The following is a 23,714-nucleotide window of genomic DNA, read 5'->3' as shown; positions in this document are numbered from 1 at the left end:
GGAGATGCAAGTAAGATTTTTAGACAGTTACAGCCTTACTTTTAGAAGTCTTCACTATTCACTAGTGTTTGCCTTTTATTTTGTTTTTAACTGAGATTTTTCTCACAATATTAGTATTTGCTAATCTTAAAACTATAGAATAGGATACTGCATTAATTGAAATGTTGTATACATTTGGATATATGATAAGCGTAAGGGTGATTTATAAGTAAGGGTTGATTTACAGGTAGAGTGAAAACATGTATGTCTATCTCTGTATTTTCTAGATTTAAGATATTGCAGAAATCAGTGTTTCAATTCTTTGTTTAGGTGGAGTCTGTGAAGTTTGGCATATGCAAATGCATTTTGGTGTTGCAGCACTATGTCATATCATAGTTACAAATGCATCGGAAATAAAAGTGTCAATCCCAGGAGAATAATAAAATCTGGATCATTTCTCTCAAGTACTGCACTGTTCAGCTTCACTGTGCCTTTGTTTTCTTCATCAACTCTAACCAACAATTTCTGGTTCCAAACTGAAGAGAAAAATGGTTTGTGTACATTAAAATTCTTGAGGTACTTGTACATCAATTCAGTCTTAAGTTTATCCTGCCCCTTACCTATTGCACTGTTTACATAACAGCAGTGGGGGGCACTGCAGTTCAGTCTGGCAAATGAGTGGTACTTAGGTTTAGAGTCACTGCTTCACATTGTGTAAAAGCTATCCACTTACTGAAAATGTTATACACAGATGCATTAAGATAGCAAGTTACAATGTTCTCTTCTGAATTGAAAATCAAACTTTATTTTTGGCTGCAATTTTACTGAATAATGAACGTATTCAAGCTAAAACTGGTAAAATGGCATCTTTTATCAGTACGATCTTTACATTAAAATAAAAACTAAGAAATGCTTCTTGCTTTCTATTATACACAATGATAGAAATGCATTCTCCAGCATAAGACTAGGCTGTACAAGCATTTCATCAGCCTTAATCATCTACCAATCAAACAGCAACTATAGCAACTGAGTGCAAAGACTACTGTGCCAAATACTCTTCTTGTTCCAAAGATACACAAAAGGCAGAGGCAGAGTAAACTGTGCTTTGCAGTAGAAGAAGGTAAACTTGCCATTGATGCTTGTACTGTAGTATAGAAAGAACAGGAAGCATCACAAACCTCTTTCACTCCATCCTGTTTTTGGCTAGCTGCTGCAACTCTCCTCAGCTGACAACCATTTCCTGGAGATTTCTTTGTGTATTTTGTTGCTAGAATAATCCTGAGTGCAAGATTAAATCAATTGGGCAACTTTTGTTCAAGCCATTCACTGACCAGGAGTTCTTTTGTTCTTTCTTGGACCGTGTTCAGATATTCCCAAGTGGTTGTCATGCACAGTGGATTTCTCCACACCCAAGGACAGTAACAGTTCAACAAGGCAGCTCATCACCATCTTCTCCAGGGCAATTAGGAATGAGTGCTAAATACTGGCTGAACCAACAGCACCCACATCCCATGAATGAATTTAAATATATTAATGCAAAAATAAAAGTGTCTTTGTGTACCTTTGATCATTGCCCAGGTTTCAGTGACAAATCATAATGTGCATAAGACTTTTAACTTGTCTGATGCAGTGTAAACTTTTGTATTGAAGATGAATTTGATGTTAAACCTCTACAGTTTGTTTACGGCTTTCCTTGCTTTGCCAATCTGACCTGAAGATAGAGTGCTTTGATTTTATTGATGCCTGTCATTAATACTGTACAATCCTTATAACTCCAGATTCTTCTTTCCCTTTCACTGAGGTGCATTATTGCATTTGCTGCTGTTCATTATCAAGTCTGACATATTCTCCCATATCAAGGGCTTTCTTGAGATTGATGTAATTATTGCTGATTTTGATGTCTCGTGGCTTCTCCAAAATGCTGCATAATATAAAATGTTAATCATGACTGAATCTTCCATTTCATAATTAAACCTGTTCTTCTTGTGTTTTTTTATCTGTGCTTTAGTGGATCCTATTTAGCAGCATGATATTAAATTTGTTGCTAGAGACTAATAGTAAAGTTGTCCCCATTGTGGTAGCTTTGTACATGAGGTTTCTCTATTATAATTGTGCCTGCCTGGTTAAGTCTTCCTTTTGCAATTGTCTACCAACTTTGTAATGTGACTTTCTCTTGCTTATTTTTTAGCTGCCACTATCTTTGCAATTTGCTTCTTCATAATATTCTTGACAATTCTAAGTTCATGTTGCCATAATTTTATTTTTTTTTTCATTGTTATATCTAAAATCTTCATTTTGACTATTCAGAAAATATTCCACGACCATTAAATGGTGTAACTCTTTTTTGTCAAAATCAAATCTGCTGAAGTCTTCTATGGAGATTGATCTTTGTCTTTTTTCTGCTGATAGAATCTTTGTTGTGTTACAGAGTCTCAACATTGTGTTTGGGCTAGACAATGCTTTCTTTGCTTGCAGCGTGCTGAGCTTCTATAGCTTGCCTGTCCATCCAGTTCTCTTGTCATTTCTTGCATTTTCTTCTAAATCGTCATCTCTACAAACTTGCCCTGTTCCCTTTATTTTTGGGTCCTGACAACTTTCAGCTTCCAGCTGTTCTGCGTTTTGTCTGGAATTAGTTATGTCATAGATTCATCCACTCATAGATGTACAGAGCATGGAAGCAGATCCATCAGTTCAACTTGTCCATGCCGATCAGATATCCTAAATTAATCTAGTCCCATTTGCCAATGTTTCACTCATATCCCTCTAACCCCTTCCTATTCATGTACCATCCAGTTGCTTTTTAAATGTTCTAATTATACCAGCCTCCACCACCTCCTCTGGCAGCACATTCCATACATGCACCAGCCTCTGTGTGAAAAGTTGTCCCTTAGATTCCTTTTAAGTCTTTCTTTTCTCACCTTAAACCTATGCCCTCTTGTTTTGGACTCCCTACCCTGGGGGAAAGACCTTGTATATTCACCCTATGAAGGCCCCTCATGATTTTACAAACTTTTATCCGGTCACCCCTCAGCCTCTGAGGGAAAACAGCCCCAGCCTATTCAGCCTCTGCCTGTAACTCAAATCCTCCAAACCTGGCAAAATCCTTGTAAATTCTTTCTGAGCCCTTTCAAGTTTAACAATACCTTTCCCATAGCAGGGAGACCAGAATTGAACACTGTATTCTAAAAGTGGCCTCAGCAATGCCCTCAACCACAACGTGACAATCCAACCCCGAAACTCAATGCGCTGACCAATGAAGGCAAATGTGCCAAATGCATTCTTTGCCAGCCTTCTGCAGCTTTCCTGCACTGTATTTATGTGACAAAACTATTACTAGGTTTGAAGTACTGCATCCTCTCCCAGATAAATCATCTGTTCCTTTTGTTTGATATGCAGTGACCTTTAGGGTACTAAAGTGTTGGTCACTTTTTAAATACCATCCAATTTTATCATCCATAGACAACAGCCCATCATAATTAATGGGTGTACGTCTGATCAAATTTTCACAAATATGACTCCAGGTAACTTCTCTCATTATCTCCCAGTGTAGGTTGTTCTGTAAACACTATGTCACTATGTAAAACAAATGTGTTAACCAATATTGCAAGTAAACTTCAAACCTGGGTTATCAAAAGTGACAATTTAATGTTTGGAAATGCATAAATTTTATTCATTCCTTGCAATTGGTTGCTATGAGTGGCATGAGAATGCAATTCAGAAAACCATTGTTACATTACCTCCCTGTGAAATTGTTATTGCTATGATTTAAATGCTTCATGTTGAACCGTTAGCAGAAATACAGTATGTTTGTCAAGGTATCAGACACATAACCTTTTAATTTGCAATTATTTTATTGGATGCATCCTGCAAACACAAGCCTGCATAATGTCCTCTCTTGTTGAGGACTTCACTATTACTGAGCCTACTTAAGGTCCTTGGCTACTAGAAGAAAGATCAATGGTTACATTAATGCCAGTTTAGAAATGTCACTAAAAACCTATTGGGGAAAATCAGCAAGAAACTCATTTCGAACAACTAACTCGGCAATGCTTATGAGTTCCCTGCTGATTGCCTGACAACAACAATGTGGAAAATTAAATAGCTGGCTTTGGTGCCATTTCACACTGTGGGCAGATCAAAAACTGGCTTACTGCCAACAAAGATGTCACTTAGACAACCCCAATTGGGAAAATAAACCAAGTGTTTTCAAAGAGATGACCTCACTTTCCAGTTGACATTGTTTTCAATTCCTTGGTAATGTCATTGAATCTCAGCAACACAATTGGCACTCAGTGCATAATACCAAATGCTTATTCAAAATGGGAATGTAGTGTTGGAAAGGTTTGCTGTGTATTCAGAATTTGTTCATCAGGCTTCTGTAAGAAGATAAGGGCTGTCATTATTTCTGAGCAATCTTGGAGATCTGATGAACCAGCCAATTAAAATACCTGAAGTCTGACTTCAAATCCAGCACACATTGATCACAGAACAGCTGCGGTGCAGAAGTGAGCCATTTGACCTTTCATAGCCACACCTGTATTCTACTTGAGCATTTGACTTTAAACAAATCTCCTGCCTTTTCTGTGTACCCCTGCACATGTTTCTATTCAAACAATCATCTGACTTGAACACCCTCTTGAATGTCTTGATTGACCCTGTCTCACCACTCTTCCAGGCAATGCATTCCAAACTTGAACCATTGTGTAAAAAAATTTTGTTCACACGTCACATTAGTTTCTTTTGCACATAACTTCAAACCTGTTCCCTCTCACCCATCGTTTGGATTGTCTCCATCCCATTTCTTATGAATATGGCTCCTGCACAAACCTCTGCTATGTTGTGGTATGTCTTTGAAGAATTTTTTTCACTGCAGGAGGATGTTCTGAGTTTGGTGTTAAGGTGTGATATCAGTGCAGAACAAAGAAATCTTTATTCATCCTCCTGATTGAAGGAAATGGCTGTGCTGCTACCGGACAAAGAGGCAAAACTATTTTTGAAGAAGTGCACAACAAATGTTTAGCAAAGTTAAATAACGCCTTTACAATTATCAAGGTTTCCAAATGAAATAATCATTAATTATTTCTCCCTATGATGACTTTAACCAAATTTATCCAGGTTTACACAGAAGTGGTTTGGTGGTTCAGTGGTTAGCACTGCTACCTCACAGTGCCAGGGACAGAGGTTTAATTCCACCCATGGGTGACTGGCAGTGTAGGGTTTGTACATTCTTCATGTGTCTGCATGGGTTTCCTCTAGGTTTCCTCCCACAGTCTAAAGATGTGCTGGTTAAGTGGATTGGCTGTGCTAAATTATTCAGGGATGTGCAGGCTAGGTAGATTAGCTTTGTGAAGTGCAAGGTTACAGGGATAGGGTCGGGGGATGGGTCTGGGTGGGATACTCTTCAGAGGGCCTGTGTTTACTTGATGGGTGGAATGGCCTGCTTCCATATTGTAGGGATTCTATTATTCTTTCACCAACTAGCCAAACTTTCTATTTTGAAAGATCTCCTGAATTTCTGCCCATATTACCTTCGCAAAATTAACTTTCTGGAAAGCCTGAAGCAAAATAAGAGTTCTATCTGTGATTTGAATCTACTCCATCAATACTTACTGTTCCCAGTCTGGAAATTCTTTGAAAATGGTAACACAGACTGCATAGAAAATGAATTTATTTCAAATAAATTGCAACATTTAAAAAGCATTTTGGATGGGTATATGAATAGGAAGGATTTGGAGGGATATGGGCCAGGTGCTGGCAGGTGGGACTAGATTGGGTTGGGATATCTGGTTGGCATGGACGGGTTGGACCGAAGGGTCTGTTTCCATGACTCTATGATACTTTCCTGTTCTTATGAACCTGAATTATATGTATGCTAATCTATCCTACTGAAAGAAAGCAGGTCACCACTACCACCTCAAGGAGATGAGCATTAAATACGAGCCTAGCCAGAGCCTCCCATGTCCTCTCAATGAATTTTTAAAAATGATTCTGTTGTGAGTAGTTTACTTTGAACTGCATATCTACACAATGTTCAAAATACTGATTGGCCTTGACGCAAAAGGAAGAACACATTTGTATGGAAATTAGGGAGCCCAGATTTTGTTCACAATTCGAGATGTGCAGCCCTCAAAAATAAAACATGCTGAACTACACTTACTCAGAAGTGTTTCTGCAATAATCCAATAATGACACCGATTCAGAAATTTCAGAACAGCAGAATGTTAGATAAACTAATGCTCAATGGACTTGAGCACCTAAGTGGTCCTCTCTAAACCAAGTGGAATTCATTCAACTATCCACATAACTGAATCAGACTAAATAGGTTTTGTTGCACATTGTCCTGGATATTATGTTGAGTCCTAACATGTTACTTTGGATTGTGATAGCATAAACATCTTGAAAAATATTGAAAATCTAGTGAAATAAGCATTAATTAATAAGGCTTCAGACATTATATCGAGAGGCTGGTCAGATGGGCTGGTCAGAGGCTAATGGAATTCAATCTGAATGAGTATGAGGTGATGCACTTGGGCTGGACAAACAAGACAAAGGAATACATGACGAGCGATGGGACCCTGAGAAGTACTGAGATTCAGAGCAACCTTGTTGTGCATGTACAATGACATGGTTCCTCAGCCATTGAAACTAGGGTGAGTCCAGTTTTGAAGCTAAGCCTGTGTGCATGGTGTGATGTTGGTCAGGCAGATGTATTAGCACTGGAGTGTGCCTTGGTGTCCCTGAATCAGGGAGACAGGAAGAACCAACAGTATTTGTGCCACTAATTGCTGCCCATTGATCCTTTATAAAATAATGAGAGGCATGGATAGGATAAATAGACAAAGTATTTTCCCTGAGGTGGGGAAGTCCAGAACTAGAGGACATAGGTTTAAGGTGAGAGGGGAAAGATTTAAAAGGGACCTAAGGGGCAAATTGTTCACGCAGAGGGTGGTGCATGTATGGAATGAGCTGCCAGAGGAAGTGGTGGAGGCTGGTAGAATTACAACATTTAAAAAGCATCTGGATGGGTATATGAATAGGTTTGGAGGGATATGGGCCAAGTGCTGGTAAATGGGACTAGATTAATTTAGGATATCTCTTCGGCATGGATGAGTTGCACTGAAGGGTCTATTTCTGTGCTGTACATCTCTGTGACTCTATGACTGAGGACCAAATCTCAGTTGGCTCTAGTGTTACATGTGGCTGAGAAAAGAAAAGTGGGCATTTTGGTGATGTCAGGTTGGGTGGCAGGCACTATGTGTTCTCAATAGAGGGTGAAATTACAATCAAACCTGACTGAGAATGTTGTTTTATTTATGTTTTCATGTAAAAGTCAGTTTACAACTTGTTAACTCTTGTCATATTTTTCAATGTACAAGAAGAGGTTGCAGCTAATACTTGGGTACCATTCAATGCGCAAGTATTGGTTTATAGTGACAGTCCGACTTGATATTCTTATGATTTGTCAGCTTCAATCACTGTAACAAATGCAAATATTACTAGGATTTCTTCAAAAGCAGTTGTGTAACTGAAATTGCACATTATGTTTTTACATAGATTTAAATAGCAGTAACTCTTTAAGTGAAAGTTTATTATATGATTAAAAATATAACTAATAATCCATTTGAGAGGAACACCATAGTCCTGCACCATTAACTGCAGATAGCTGTGAGAATAAATTACAGGCAATTGGCCAATGCCTTAATGAAGCGAACCTCAGCAGTATCTGTGCATTAGTCAGGGATTAGACCTGGTGACCTGTATATTTGATCATCTTCGTTTAGTCTATTCTTAAGACATATGGACCTAGACTCACTGGACCTAGACTCACTGGACCTATTGACATTTTCAATGTATTTGAACTGTTTGTTTCCCAGGGAGAAGTAGTATCCTGATCAGATTATTTTGGTCAGTTAAAATCTATCACTATAATCCTTAATAATTCTGGACTGTCTTAATTTGTAACTGTGCATTCTAAATAGACTTTGAGTCTTATAGCTTTTAATAGCTTAAATTTATAATGTTGAACAGAGCACTCAGCCCTGATTGATTCCACAGCCTCAGCTATTTGGATTGAAGGGTTCTGCTGCATGGAGTTTTCTCATTACGCTAATCATAATTATTTTTTCCTTAACCTGGCATGTTATTAAAGCCACTCACCAACATATAGAAACATTTCTCTTTAGCACTGTGATTGATTTAGGGAAATATTTATTCAACGCTCTCCGAGTGCACTGTATAGTTTAACATTGTCAAAAACCTTTTTGTACTTGGAGACTCCAGTGATTGTTTTATCCTGTTGTTTTGCGTTTTCATGCTAAATTATGTACTAAATTCTTTTGTTCATTGATTTTGAAGAGGGTCACTAAGCCACCTCAGTAAAGCACCAGAATGTAAGGTGCATAATTGCTTCTTTTATCTATCAATAATTTGTAAGTGGGAGAAAAAAAACACTTGCCTGTGCAGTCAAAATTGAGTATGGTATGTGGTAATTTCAAATACACATTTAGTGCAATATGTTCAAATATAAAACAGAATTCTAGTTTATATGCCTCATAGATATACATGATATTTGATGTACGCAATTGTGAATGTTCTTTTAATTGCGCACGTCAACAAGCAGGTTAACTATGTCTTTTGGCTTATGTTGTTACCACCTGTCCCTCATCGAATGAACACATGCCCAGGTGCATTTCTGCTTCATTAGATTCTTAACTTTACAGATGGTTATTGTAACAGATTTGTTGGATCAATTTGGTTGTCTGGAGCTGATTTCTGGAGCTGGTTTTGTCAGGTCCACCTGGCACTACTGTTTTCAATTCTTGTGATAAATCAAAGGAATTGTACAGGTTGTCTCTATTCAGGAGCTTTTGTCAATTAATACATGGAGCATAGTCAATTAAGTGAAAATTTTCAACGCCTCCTCTTGCCACCACTATTACTTTGAACACAGCGCAATTACCTGAAAGTAGGCAGGTATTTGTTTAAACAAGGTGATAGTTCACAAGGGCTTTCTTTCTGCGTGAGGTATTTAATTTCAGTTTTCTAGCCACTGATTTACGTTAGCCTCAGAAAAGACTCTGTTTGACAGACAGGAGACCTGTAATCTTCAGAAACTGCCCTTTAATGATGGTGGCGCCTGTCTGTAGCTCAGAAGTTCCCTTCTTAATTGGACGTTTGTGAGAAACTGGCAATTGAAATTTTCCACCTGAGTTGACCATGAATAATTTATGTGATCCACTGACACACATAAGAAATAAAATGCTTAATCTGGATTATTAACTTCATTCAAGGATTCTAAATGTATTCTAACTTCCTGTTCAGGCTAAAATTTCAGGACTTTTATCTGCTGAGTTCAGTTTTGTTATTTTTATTAGTTACTTAGATTTAGCAACACCCAGAGGATGAAATGCATTCCTTTCCTAAAGGTGACAAATAACTGACTCAACGTTTTTGAATCTAATGTTGTTCTAAGCATGCTTTTGACACACTTAAAGTTAAAAACACCAGCAATTGAAAGTTAAATCAAAGAATTTGAAAATATATTTTGCATACTTTTGTGAGAATTAACAACTCAAGAAAATCAGACAGCAAAAGCAGCCATGTTAAAAGTCTATTGATTTTGCATTGTTACACTTAATGCAATATTTTGAAAATTCTAAGCTTGCTGAGTGCTTCATTGACACTTGGAAAATTTGATTGTTTGCATCATTTGTAAAATAAAAACAAGCTGCAGGATATCTTTTGAGATGGCTGATATTTTCACCGAAAAAGGATTTCATTCAGTGTTTCTTAACATCATAAGTACAATGTTATTATTGTACTCTGCAGCTTAAAATGTCACATTTCCTGTGGCTATAATGTGGAAAAATTATTTCATGAACAGTATGACAGGTTAACTGGAGATACAAGTATCAAGACCTCATAGTCCCAGCTATATTATCAATCTGAATTTAAACCATCGAAAGTAAATATGTCTGACAGGGTGCCTGGGATAGACATTAAATTGCCTCATGATTTTTTAAAAATATAGTAATTACAATCATTGATAGGTAATTTTTAGTTCCATTCCTAATCAATCTTCATTTTTTTTTCAATAGACATGCTTAGATTTCAGTCTCTTGAAAATTGTGCTGGTACATCTACACATCTGTCCAATGCACTAACGCAGGTGGTAGAGGTCACAAGGGAGGGAAAATTGGAGTCTGTCATCATCGCCACTCAGATATTAGACAATGCCAAAAAAAATCAGCTGAGGCCAGAAAAATGCTAAGACTCTGAAATTGTTTTGCAACTTCACCAATTCCCTACCGAGGTGGCATGGTGGCTCAGTGGTTAGCACTGCTGCCTCACAGGTTTGTTTCCACTTTCAGGCGATTGTCTATGTGGAGTTTGCACATTCTCAGCGTGTCGTGAGGATTTCCTCCAGGTGCCTTGGTTTCCTCCCACACTCCAAAGATGCGCAGATTAGGTGAATTGGCCACAGGATACACAACTAGTAGAAAGTGAGGACTGTAGATGCTGCAGTGTCAAGAGTCGAAAAGTGTGGTGCTGGAAAAGCGCAGCAGGAGAGTCGACATTTCAGGCATAAGTTCTTCATCAGGAATCATGCAAGGTTACAGGGATAGGCTCATGGGGGTGAAGGGAGGGTGTTGGGTCTGGGTGGGATGTTCTTCGGAGGGTTAGATTGGACTTGATGTGCCAAATGGCCTGCATCTACACTGTAAGGTTTTTTATGATTATATGACACTAGCTGTTCGTGTTATTTGTCTGAAGCCTTGGTCATTTTGCTGTCAGAGTTACAGTGGACAACCAGTGGAGCTGCATGAAACTTTATCTATTTTTGATTGTATTGCTGACTGTATGTCTAACTCTACTTGTGATGTATTCCTCTATCAGCATTAGCACATATGAAGTGACAATTATTATAAGTGGTTTTAACAAAACTCTATGCATCCATTGAAGATTTTCTCCTCATTAAAGCATCGTTCTCAAAATATTCTATTAAAAGCCTTACCTGGGTTAAAAACAATTAGTTTACAATGGATATTGTGTGCTTGAGTCCTCATATGTAGCAGAAAGGCAATGGTTACAGACTATATTGATACTGTTAAAACTTGCAGATTGCAAATATCAAATGAAAGTAAAACTTTCTTCTCATTTAAGGAATAATGCAATATATTTCTGGAAGAACGTCCCATACATCCATCATACTTCACTGGAAATCTGGGAAAAGCAACATAATTACTGTTTATGCCTTTATTTTCCCCCAGAGTTCCATCTACACATTCTACCAAAGTAGCAGCAAGCAAGTAGAAATTGTTCACAGAAATTTGCCTTTCATATTTTCCACTTTCTTACACAATTCCCTTCATTTCTAGTCTTATTGAAGAGTTACCAAATGTCTTTTTAAGACTCTTACTTTAGACTTAATTTATGATGTTTCGGGCATAAGCCCTTCATCAGGAATCATGCAAGGTTACAGGGATGGGCTCAGAACGGTAGAGGGGGGAGACGTGGATCCGGGTGGGATGCTTCTTTGGAGGTTACATTGGACTCGATTGGCCCAAATGATCGTAATTTAGATTTTGGAATTCGCTTGAAATGAAAACTCAAAGATACATAATGGTCATCCGTTTTACATGATTACCTAAAGTCAAAATTATGTTTCGAGTGTTTGACATTGGGAGTGCTATCTATCTACTATGATGACATTTCCCATTGGCAGGAACCTCAGTATTTTTGCCACCCAAGGGTGGAGGTTGCTGGAGATCAGTCATGTTGGCTGCAGGACATCTCTGCAGCAGTTCCTCAGAGTAGTGGCTGAGTCCCAACTATCTTCAGCTGCTTCCTCAAAGACCTTTCCTCCATCATAAGGTCAGAAGATCACTGATGATTGGACAATGTTCAGCACCATTTGCAGCAACATAGATCGCGAAGCAGTCCATGTTAGAATGCAGCAAGACCTGGAGGACACATAATTCGGGTTGCTAAGTGACAATTAACATTGACTCCATGTGTGCCAAGCAATGACCATCTCCAGTAAATACAAAGGAATCCAACTTTGCCTCATGATATTCAATAGCATTATCATCACTGAATCCCACATCATCAGCTCCTCCTGACTTCTCAAATCCTGCCCACCGTCTACATGTCACAAATACTTACAGTCCAGGGAGCTTTTACCTGCATTAGTAGTGCTACCACTGCTTGGGGATATTTCCAGGTAAACCATGTGATTTCTCAGTGGGTTCAAAGAGATGTGTCCTCCTTGATGGACCTTCTTCAGCACACCAAGGTACCACACCAGCAACACTCGCTTGTTTTCTTTCTCAATTTTATGATGCTCACCTGATAAGTACACACCACACAACTACAGTGCTGTCTTGAACTCACCAGCAGCAGAAGTGCCTGAAATTTCTGAGTCCTTTGCCACTGCCAAGTTTTAAACTCTATTGGGCCAAATGCTGCCAGTCGCAAACAGCCTTTCCCAGTTGGGAAGGATTGCCCCCGAGATGGCCACGAAAGGAAATTGGCATTGAATCACTTTGCTAACAGGGACCTGGGGGTACTGGCGGACAGCACAAGGCTACACCCTCTTTCCTCAGGACTACCAGAGGAGAGCACTGTGTGCCAGCCAGGTCTGAAGTTGCCATATGAATCAGTGTGATATCCATGTTCTGCACGAGTGCCAAATGATGCAGTAAGGTCTGTGATCTTCTGCACTCCACAAAGGTAGCTACCGCCATCTTCTATCTCCCACATCATACTCAATCTAACTCTGCCACTTGACTCACCTCCGACAAAGTCTCATACCACTCTCACTATTGCAAGCAATATGTTCTCTCACCCACCCCAACCTCTAGACTACACACCCTCTGTGCTCCTATTCACTCTGCCCATCTCCCCACCCTTCCTCTGCATGCACTAATTCTCAGCAACTTTCTTCCCACTTAATCCATACCTTTGTCTCATTGCAGGAAATATACAGTCCAGAGTAGAGAGCACAGAGGACCAAGATGGCTGGTGGTGGTGATGGTGGGTGGGGTGGGGGGTGTGGGTGGTGGCGGCCTCATAATTGTCCCCTTTTGAGAAGAGAACGATCCTCTCAGTGGGAGAGGACAGTATCCACTCATGGTGTTCTGAGACTTCAACTTTGAGCCTACTCAGAAATCTTGATGTTCTGTGCTGTGGCTGCTCACCCATTTACCACCACTGTAAATGTAATCAAAATATGCCCAAGCTTCCAATTCACAGCTCATTCCCTATCTTGTCTTCTGAGACCTGAGTGGCATGTGTACAGCCTCCGCCCTGAAAAGACTACCCTCCCTGAAAATCAGCTCCTTCCCGTCCAACTCTGAAGAAGAAAAAACAGATATCTCAAAGGAAGTATTGGCTAGGCTCTCTCCTGCACCCTCAGCCAGTACAGATACTAACATTAGATAATTTAGAACTGGGAGCACATTCTGGTGAGCACATCCCTGCCATGTCTCCACAGCTAACTAAGGAAGCAACACCCCAGGTCACTGGTACTATGAGGACTGCCAGAGACCAGGCACCGACTCAGCCAACAGCAGGAGACTACCCCATGGTGTTGGCCATTAATGATTTGATTAAATGAGCAAGTACACACCAGAACAGCAGGCAGGCTTGATGGAGACTCTTGAGAAGAGTTGAAAGAGACGACCAACTCCATCTGTGCCATACTGCCTCCAGCAGGTGTGTGTCTGTCTGTCTCCATGGACAGGTCGGTGCCTCAGTGTCTGTCAGAGATGTATGCAGATCTGCACTCCATGACTTTAACCTCTTGGTTCTGAGCACCAGTGACAAGAAGAGACATGGACAGAAGGACTTTGACTTCATTTCCATTTTCCCCTCCTCCTCACAAGGGGACACAGTGGTGCAGTCGGGCAAAGACCCATATTTGTCAATATGTTTTCACTTTATGATATTACCTGTCAGGTCAAGTGTCATTTTAGCTGCAGCTACAAGAATGAAGCTGGAGAGGCTACCTTTCCTTATCTCCACACAATATTAGAATCCTGTCTGAAGGACAGTTGTTCTTTTCCTAGCACACATACTAACATAAGTAAGTGTGATCTTTAAATGTGGGCACGTCAGAAAATAAACAAAAACTTTCTTTGCATTTGGGAATGAACAGGGGCTGCTTGCATTTCCAACATCAATGCATTCACCATCGATGAATGATGGCTTCACCAGTCTCAGTTCCATTGGAAGCAGATATCAATTAACTCCTGACTGGCTTCTTGTACTCCATTCTGTCATGGTGAAAGTGATTTTCCTTCTGATCAGCGCCCTCTTCTTCCTTCTCTGCAGTATGCTGCCACTCTCTCGGCTGCATATCATCCAGCAGAGGAACGCGTTATAGATTGACAAGTTGAGCCTGCAATCTAGGTGCCTGCGTCCCCGCACCACCACTCCCCACACACACACACTCCTAATCCTTCATGTTCCTTTCTTCCTTGCACTTCCTGTCAGCTTATACAGTCTGCTTGTGAAGCATGCATTACAACACTTCTCACTGTATCTCAGTACATGTGGCAACAATACATCAAACTCAAACATTTTCATTTAATGTTCATCTCCCCACTGTACCCATTGAACTTTGGATCTTCAGCTTAGTTATACTAAACATAGTTGTGCACAGTCTTTCCCTCCTCCTGTTCCCCTCTCCATTGAAATGAGGGTGGTTTTGACATTTTTAATTCATTTATTGGATGAGGTGGTTGCTGGCTGACCCTGCATTTATTGCCCATTAAGAGACAACCACATTGCTGCAGTCACATGTAGGCCAGACCAGGTAAGGATCACCTGAAGAACATTAGTGAACCCGATGGATTTTTCTCACAGCCAACAATGGCTTCAAGGTCATCAGTGGACTCTTTTTTTTCCAGGTTTTTATTGAATTCGAATTCTACCATGTGCAATGTAGGATTCAAACCCAGGTCCGCAGAATGTTAACTCGGTGTCTGTATTAACAATCCAGCAATAATACCACTGGGCCATCATGCCACCCCTCCCTCGTTGATGGCCCCCCCCTCCCACACTTAGTATCATTATTTGTTGAGTGTCCCTTCTGACAACTATTGCCCTCTCTGCCTCCCAGCATGCTACTTTCAATCCGCACAATTGACATTCTGATTTCCTACCACAGCATTGGCCCCTGATAACATCTTAACTTTCAGTGAACAGAACCCTCAGCCCTGACGGTGACCCTTCCTGTGACTGATTTGGAAGGGCCATTCTGACTGACTAGTGACCAGAGCCATGACTGGTCTTCGACTGATTTACCACTACTCCCTGGACTGGGTACATTGACTGACTATCACCCACTACTCAAAGGGTAATTGTATGGAACCCTTGACCTTGGATGCCCTAAGGAGCTAACTGACTGTGTCCAACCCAATGGACTAAAATTGGACGATGGCTTGACTGATTGTTGTGGGACTGTTCCCTGACCCACATGATTAATTGAGGTTTTTGAATTTCAGACATGGCCATTTGGTTAAAGCACACATGCCGTGTGTTTCCCACATAAGCTAGTGTTGCATAAAGACTTTGATGTAACAGGGTGCAATGCAGTAACATGTCTGTCCACTTGACTCATCATTGCTGACAAACATGGCAGGCTGCCCGGCTTTCTTTCTGTACTAACCAGTAAGGCAAGGCAGAAAGACTGCAAGCCTGTAAGTTGGTAAGTTGTAAATGAGTCAGCCATCCACACTAAAGCAAAGTAAGGCAGCGATGCAGTGAGCATCAAAATAAATGCAAAAAGAGCAAGTTAAGAGCCCTGAGATACGCCCGGTTCTCAGTGGCCTGGCAACACAGTGTGTGGTCAGTCAGCTCCAAACTGCATTATTGAAGTGTTGAGTGATGATATGATGAGACCGCCCCTTTGCTGATACTATCCTCCATGGTCAAAGATGTTTGGTGGGCACTACCCATGGAATGTGCTCTGAGATGTTGGAGAATGCTGAAAAAGGTGGAGGTGCGGAAACCCCCGAGAATAAGAAGCTTGTGAGCTGCAACCATTTGGTAACCCATCTGACTTTCATATTGAGAACTGATCCTCTCTAGTCTCCCTCCTCTGTCTGGGAAAATAACACCCTACAGGTAAGTGAGCTGGGAGTACGTGGTCATGAGATGTTAATGCAAGCAAATGTGCCGTTTGCTTCTCAACTAGCAAGATGCTGTAAAATTCAATGCCCAAAATCAGAATATTTTTCTCACTGTCGCAAATCATACTTTTTCTGCTCTTGCCATATTTTCCAAACTAGCTCATCGTTGACCCCGTTGTTCCGAAGCTGGAACGATTCCACACTTTAGAACTGCAGGCTCCTCGGTCTCAAATCGGTGATGAGAAAATTGCCTGAGACCGTTGTTGAGGACAAATATAGTTCGCACTTGGAGAAGCATGTTTTTGTAAAGGACAGCCGGCAGTGATTTATTAAAGGCAAATCAATTTTTGATTCACCCGATTGAGTTCTTTAATGGATTAACAGAGGGTTGATGAAGATAATGTGGATATTGACCATGGGCGCTTTCAAAAAACATTTGATAAAGGGAAACTGTTCATAAAATAAAAACACATGGCATGAAAAGGGATAATAGAAACCCAGTTAATCAATAGCAGGCAGGGAGTAATAATGTGCACCCACTTTTCTGAAGAAAGTGGTATCCTCCTTGATTCGATCTTTAAAATATTTTTCTTTGTTACACAAAAATGACCTCAACTTAGGTTTAGGAAGCATGATTTTAAATTTTACAGGTGATTCCAGTATGACATAGCAGTTTGTAATAATCAGGGTAGTAGCAGACGTCAGAATGATGTTGACAGAATAGTAAAATATGCACATAAGTGTCATTTGCGCTCTGGTAAGTGTGAATTGATGATCTTCTGATAGTAGTTTAATCTGAATGGTATTATTCTGAGGAGGGTGCGAGAATCAAAGGATCTGCATATTCACAAACCTTCAAAGATGGTAAATCATGTTGAGAAAACAATAAAGTGCATCCCATAGGTTTTCCAATCGTTAAAAGACAAGAAAGTGTATGGGAAATTAATTAGTGGCTAATGGTATTGAATGCAATGGCATGGAAGTCATGCTACTCAAGGCAGTTTTCCGAGACCTGGAGAGGGAATAGGAATGTATCGGTAATGAAGGACTTCAATTGAGAGATTGGGGAAGTGGAGATCATCCTCCTGAGAGCAGAGGCAATTAATGTGAATGAAATTGTGAGGGTGTTCTTGTGTAGCAAACATATACTGTATCCTCCAGCAAATGAGTCACCAAATTGAGCTAATAGATTTAAAATATGATCAACAATGGAAAAGAGAAGAAATTATTTTACAGACAGCATTGTTGTGATTTTGAATGTACTAGCTGAAAGCAGGGTAAAACTGGATTACAAAAGAACTTTAAAAGACAATTAGCTGCTATTTGCAGAGAATTAATTTGCAGTGTTATGGGGTGAAAGTTTAGGAATGGGATTAAATTAAACAGTTCTTTCAGTGTCAACATGATGCCTCAGGTTAAATGCATCCACAACCCCCCCTCCTCGCCCATCCCTCCCCTTTGCAGTAAGATTCTCTGATTCTGAGGAAAATGCTGTCAAAGGGAATCTGTGATAGGTACCATGGCAACATTGTCAGCTCAACATTTTGAATGAATTACAATGTCAAAAATAGAAATGCTTTTTCCACCTCTCATACTTTACACAAACTGAACATTTTCTGCCTACTTTAGCCATTTCCAGTGTTGTAGTTACACAGATGGAAGGTGAAAACTACAACTTCCTTGCTCTGTACACCATACAACATTTTTGACAAATAACTTGAACTGCCAAACGCACATGAAACTCTCAACTCCCAAGTGTAGACAGGAAGCAAATAATCACTTTACCTAAAATTAGTTGTTTACTTTTCAGAATTATGTAAGTCAATCTGTCAAAATTGTTAGCTTGCATGCCTGAGAATGGAAATGATGGAAAGAAAATTGAATGAAGAAATGGTTTTTGTCCATTTGGTTAGCCATTTTGCTGCTGATTCCTAGATCATGCATGACATAAAGAATGTTGGATTTAATCTGCCATTTCTGTACTTATGTGTTGCCTGAAATAACTCGAGAGGCCAGTATCCCCACCACTAAATGACACTTTATTTACAGATAGAAACACCTTGACACTAATCAAGCTTCCTCAGAGTTCGCTCTCAGAATGAACAGAACGTCTGACTCTCCTGCTTATATCTATCAGCCAGCGCTCCCTGATTGGATCAAACTAATAGCCCCAATCAAGGAACTCCCACTCTTTGAGGTCCACCTGAATGGCCTCTTTACAAACATTGTCCAATTATGCTTTCTGAATTTTTTTACTTGACCATTTGAAGCAGTTACTATTTTGTTGTCCAATAAATTTTTGAATAATTTGATCCACTATTGTTTTCATTTGGTTTCCAGGTTCACTCAGCTTCATATTTTTTGACCTTCTCTTTGATGATATCAAATAATTGACTGTTGAGGAAAGTTTTGAAAATGAATGAGTTTCCAATTGTGAAATAATATGGTTCAGTTTTAAAAATTAGTCGACTTTCTCAATCTGCAGTACTGATTTGCATGACTAAATTAAAATGTACAAAAAGCAGCATTAATGTGAATAATACAAGTGACGATAATTACATAATACAATGAACAACTTCTTTGTCTTTTCTCCTGGCTTCTACACCATTTATTCCCCTCAACCCTCTTCTGCCTCTGTCAAAAATATAGAAATCACCATTTTCCAACCCCTTTCAGATCTGGAGACAAGTCACACTGGACTCAAAACAATAACTATGTTTCTTTCTCTACAGATGCTGCCTGACGTACTGATTTTCTCCAGCACTTTGTGTTTAGTTTGCATTTCCAACATGTACAGTACTTTGTTTATGGTACTTAAGGTTTGAGTAATTGATTGAAACTCATTTAGGTTGGCAGGACAAGTGAAATGTCAATACTGAAGCACTTTAGATCTTGATCTTTGTGATCTAGGAGGAGAAAGTGAGGACTGCAGATGCTGTAGATCAGAGCTGATAATGTGTTGCTGGAAAAGCGCAGCAGGTCAGGCAGCATCCAAGGAGCAGGAGAATTGACGTTTCGGGCATGACCCCTTTCCTGAAGAAGGACTCATGCCCGAAACGTCGATTCTCCTGCTCCTTGGATGCTACCTGACCTGCTGCGCTTTTCCAGCAACACATTATCAGCTTTGTGATCTAGGGCAAACATGTCTGCAATAAGTGTTCGAAGATCGAGATCTTTGGCTCAGAGTTTAGGATAGAGAATTTTGATTTGCTAAGTGCAAGGCAATTGAAAGGTGGTGACCGCAAAAGAGGCAGGTACGGAGACCCAGAGGGCAGGATTGTCAACTTCTGAAATCGTGCAATAGGTTTGAGGTTGTTTGGATAAGAGATTTTGGCTGCAAAGTGGATAAACAAAATGACCGTAATACAAGAAGTCATTAAATCCAGTGGGGTGCATAAGGGACCAAAAGGAGCAGGAAATTCGGAAGGATCGACAATGCTCTCTCTGCAGCAAAGAGAGAATCCAGATGGTTGTGTTGACTGTCCAGAAACAGAGTCCCTGATATTTGCTCAGAACTGCAGAGGGACCTGCAGTGGAAGGGAGATGATCCAGTTGTCATGATACACATGGGTTCCAACAAGATAGATAGGCATTGCTGGGGACAGAGAATTTACATTGAGTGAGTGCACTCAATGCATTTGCATTGCAAACGATCCCAGCCTGATGAACTGGATTGTTACTGATGATGTGGCCATAGTGTGAAATAAGCTTGGGCAGTCTCAAATCAGTCATCAGTGGCCTTTGACCTTTAAAGGAAAACTGACCAGAGTTGAGTGCTGATGGTGGGGCAATGACAATTGTTGTCAATGGTGTCATATGTCTCTCAACGTTGGGGTGCACTCGACCTCGGCACGTTTGATTATGACTGTTCAGTATGGGAAAAGTTAATCTTATCTGTTCGTTGACTATATCTTACTATACTTGCTATGTTTACTATATCCTTTTTATAAATAAAATAAAATTCTGGAGTAAAAACAACCAAGAAACCGATTCTGCTCATAAGGAGCGAGGCACTAATTTGAAAAGCAGAACCTCGGAGGTTATAATCATGGAATTATTTTCTGAGCCATCTGAAAATTAACACATTGTACATAAAGTTAAAGAGATGAATACATAGCTTCAAGGTCGTTGTGGGCAAAGTGGGTTCCAGTTTGTTCGGCATTGGTGCAGATACTGCAGGAAGTGGGGACTTGAGCATTGAGACATGACTGTGCTGGAACCAGTACTTTTGTAAACCAAATAGCCAGAGAATTCGAGGTGGGTTTAAGCTAAATCATAGTGTTGTGGAGGGGGTTTTGGTACAGTTGTGGCAAGAGATCAAAAATGGAAAGACGTTTAATATCAAACAGTAGAGGTGATATGAAGTGGGAAATTAAGGTCAGAGAATGGCAGGGAATGACAGAGAGGAGAAGAAAACAAAGAATGCACCAACAATCAAGCCAAGCTGTGAACAAGACGCCAAAAGACAAAATTATAGGCTCTATGTTTGAATATTGTAGCATTCAGGTCAAGTATACAAATTGATATTGCACATTGAAGTAAATAACTATGATCTTATGGGGATCTTACCAGTTCCAATACCGTACAACCCAGATGGCCTCCTTCTTCAAAGACTGCAATTTCCCCCCAGACGTGATCGACAATGCCCTCCACCGCATCTCCTCCACTTCCCGCTCCTCCGCCCTTGAGCCCCGCCCCTCCAATCGCCACCAGGACAGAACCCCACTGGTCCTCACCTACCACCCCACCAACCTTCATATACATCGTATCATCCGTCGTCATTTCCGCCACCTCCAAACGAACCCCACCACCAGGGATATATTTTCCTCCCCTCCCCTATCAGTGTTCCGAAAAGACCACTCCCTCCGTGACTCCCTCGTCAGGTCCCAACCCAACCTCCACTCCCGGCACCTTCCCCTGCAACCGCAAGAAATGCAAAACTTGCGCCCACACCTCCCCCCTTACTTCCCTCCAAGGCCCCAAGGGATCCTTCCATATCCGCCACAAATTCACCTGCACTTCCACACACATCATTTACTTCATCCGCTGCACCCGATGTGGCCTCCTCTATATTGGGGAGACAGGCCGCCTACTTGCGGAATGTTTCAGAGAACATGTCTGGGACACCCGGACCAACCAACCCAACCACCCTGTGGCTCAACACATCAACTCCCCCTCCCACTCCACCAAGGACATGCAGGTGCTTGGACTCCTCCATCGCCAGACCATAGCAACATGACGGTTGGAGGAAGAGCGCCTCGTCTTCCGCCTAGGAACCCTCCAACCACAAGGGGTGAACTCGGATTTCATCAGTTTCTTCATCTCCCCTCCCCCCACCTTGTCTCAGTCAAATCCCTCGAACTCAGCACCGCCTTCCTAACCTGCAATCTTCTTCCTGACCTCTCCGCCCCCACCCCCACTCCGGCCTATCACCCTTACCTTGACCTCCTTTCACCTATCGCATTTCCAACGCCCCTCCCCCAAGTCCCTCCTCCCTACCTTTTATCTTAGCCTGCTGGACACAATTTCCTCATTCCTGAAGAAGGGTTCATGCCCGAAACGTCGATTCTCCTGCTCCTTTGATGCTGCCTGACCTGCTGCGCCTTTCCAGCAACACATTTTCAACTGTGATCTTATAGCCATTACAGGAATTTGATTGATTTACTATTGTCACATGTACCAGGATACAGTGAAAATATTGTTTTGTGCACTATCCAGACAAATTATATCTTAAGTATGTCAGGGTAATAGAACAGACTGCAGAATATAGTGTAATAGGTACAGAGAAGGTGCAGAGAGAAGATTACCTCTGATATATAAGGGTTCATAAGTTTGCTAAAAGCTGTTCTTGAATAAGTTGGTACATGTTTTCATATATTTGTGTCTTCTGCCCAATGGAAGAGGGTGAAAGAGTGTGGAACTGGGGTGGGATGGGTCTTGGATTATGTTGGCTGCTTTCCCAAGGCAACAAGAAGTACAGATGGAGTCAATGGAAGGAAGGATGGTTTTCATGATGGACTCGGCTGCGTTAGCAACTCGAATTCCTTGAAGTTTTGGGCAAAGCAGTTGCCATACAAAGCTGTGAAGTAATTGGACAGGATGCTTTCTGTGGTGCATTTATAAAAATTGGTAAGAGTGCTTGTGGACGTGCCGAACTTCCTTAGACTTCTGAGGAAGTAGAGCTGTTGCTGTGCTTTCTTAACAATAGTGTCGAAGTGGATGAAAGAGGACAGATTGTTGGTGATTTTTACTCCTAGGAACTTGAAGCTCTTGATCACCTCCACCTCAGTACTATTCGTAGAGGCAGGGGCATGTCCTCCACTCTGCTTGCTGAAGTCAATGGCCAGCTCCTTTGTTTTGATTATTTTGAGGCAGAGAGAATGTTGTCTTCACAATAATCTGTGTCAGATTTGGTGCAGGCAGATTAGGTCCTGAATATTGAAAGGTATAAGATATTCAAGAAAAGATCAAGGATAGAAATTTATATAACAGTCAGTGATAACATTGATACATTGGAAAAACAGTTTCGGTGGAGATGCAAAATAGTGGGGGGAAAACATTACTAGTAGGAGTGATCTACAGGCCCTCTACCAGAAAGCACAATGTGGATAAAAAGAAATTGTAAAGAATGGCACTAATCATAGGTGACTTTATTCTACATATAAACTGGTAAAATCAACTTGACAGTTGTAGCCTAGTTCATAGAATTCTTTCAAAATACTTTCTTAGAACAGCACATTTTGAAACTGACCAGAGATCATGTTGTATAGTATTAAGACTAGATATTGTGTTATGGGGCATAATTAATTAATTAATAACTTAGAATTCAGGCAACCTGAAGTAGCAGTGATTGTATCATTGAATTGTACATCCAGTTTGGTCTACTATTACGCACAACCATTATTAGGCACGAACAGACCCCAATAATAAATATTCACCCTCCTAGCCAGAATGTTACCCTATCCTTTGACTGCTCAACTGTTCTTTTGTCCCTTTGGCTCTATACCCACCTATCATTTAATCCGCGCCTCCATTCCCCCCCCCCCCCCCCCCCCCCCCCCATAATCTTCTGCATGTAAAACAACATTTTCTGAGCTACAGTCAGTTCTGAGAAAAGGTCACGGGACCTGAAACATTAACCCTGATTTCTCTCCACAGGAGTTGCCAGACCTGCTGAGCTTTTGTTTTTGTTTCTGGTTTACAGCAACCGCAGTTCCTTCGATTTCTATTCAGTTTGGCATTTGGGTCAAAATAAATAAACCTCAATAAAACAAAAAGAACTGCAGATGCTGTAAATCGGAAACAAAAACAGAAACTCCTGGAGAAGCTCATCAGGTCTGGCAGCAACTGTGGTGAGAAATCAGAGTTAAGGTTTCAGGTCCTCCCTCAGCTGAGTTATCTTAAATGAACTGGCATACTAGGCTGGATCAAGAGAAAGTCAATGGCAAACTTTGAGGAGACATTTCAGAATACTCAAGCAGAATCTTCCTAGGACCAGAGCAATCTGACCTTTGGTGAGATTTGAGGCAGGGTGGGGCCAGAAGTCCGTGAGGCTGATCTTTGTGTAGAGAGCAATGCAATGCATCTTTTGTGCATCTG

At 40.8% G+C, this 23,714-nt stretch overlaps 1 protein-coding gene across 5 annotated transcripts in view; it reads left to right on the top strand.

Annotated features, from left to right (window-relative positions):
* The window catches only part of pdzrn3b (PDZ domain containing RING finger 3b), a 307,213-nt gene that overhangs the window by 206,932 nt on the left and 76,567 nt on the right, over positions 1-23,714 (top strand). The window lies entirely within an intron of this gene.

This window comes from Chiloscyllium plagiosum, unplaced genomic scaffold, assembly GCF_037043375.1.
Source record: "Chiloscyllium plagiosum isolate Xiang-an unplaced genomic scaffold, Cpla_swu_hap1 HiC_scaffold_14, whole genome shotgun sequence".
In the NCBI taxonomy this organism is placed as follows: domain Eukaryota; kingdom Metazoa; phylum Chordata; class Chondrichthyes; order Orectolobiformes; family Hemiscylliidae; genus Chiloscyllium; species Chiloscyllium plagiosum.
The sequence above is the reverse complement of the archived record's forward strand: the minus strand, read 5'-3'. Positions and strand labels throughout refer to the sequence as shown.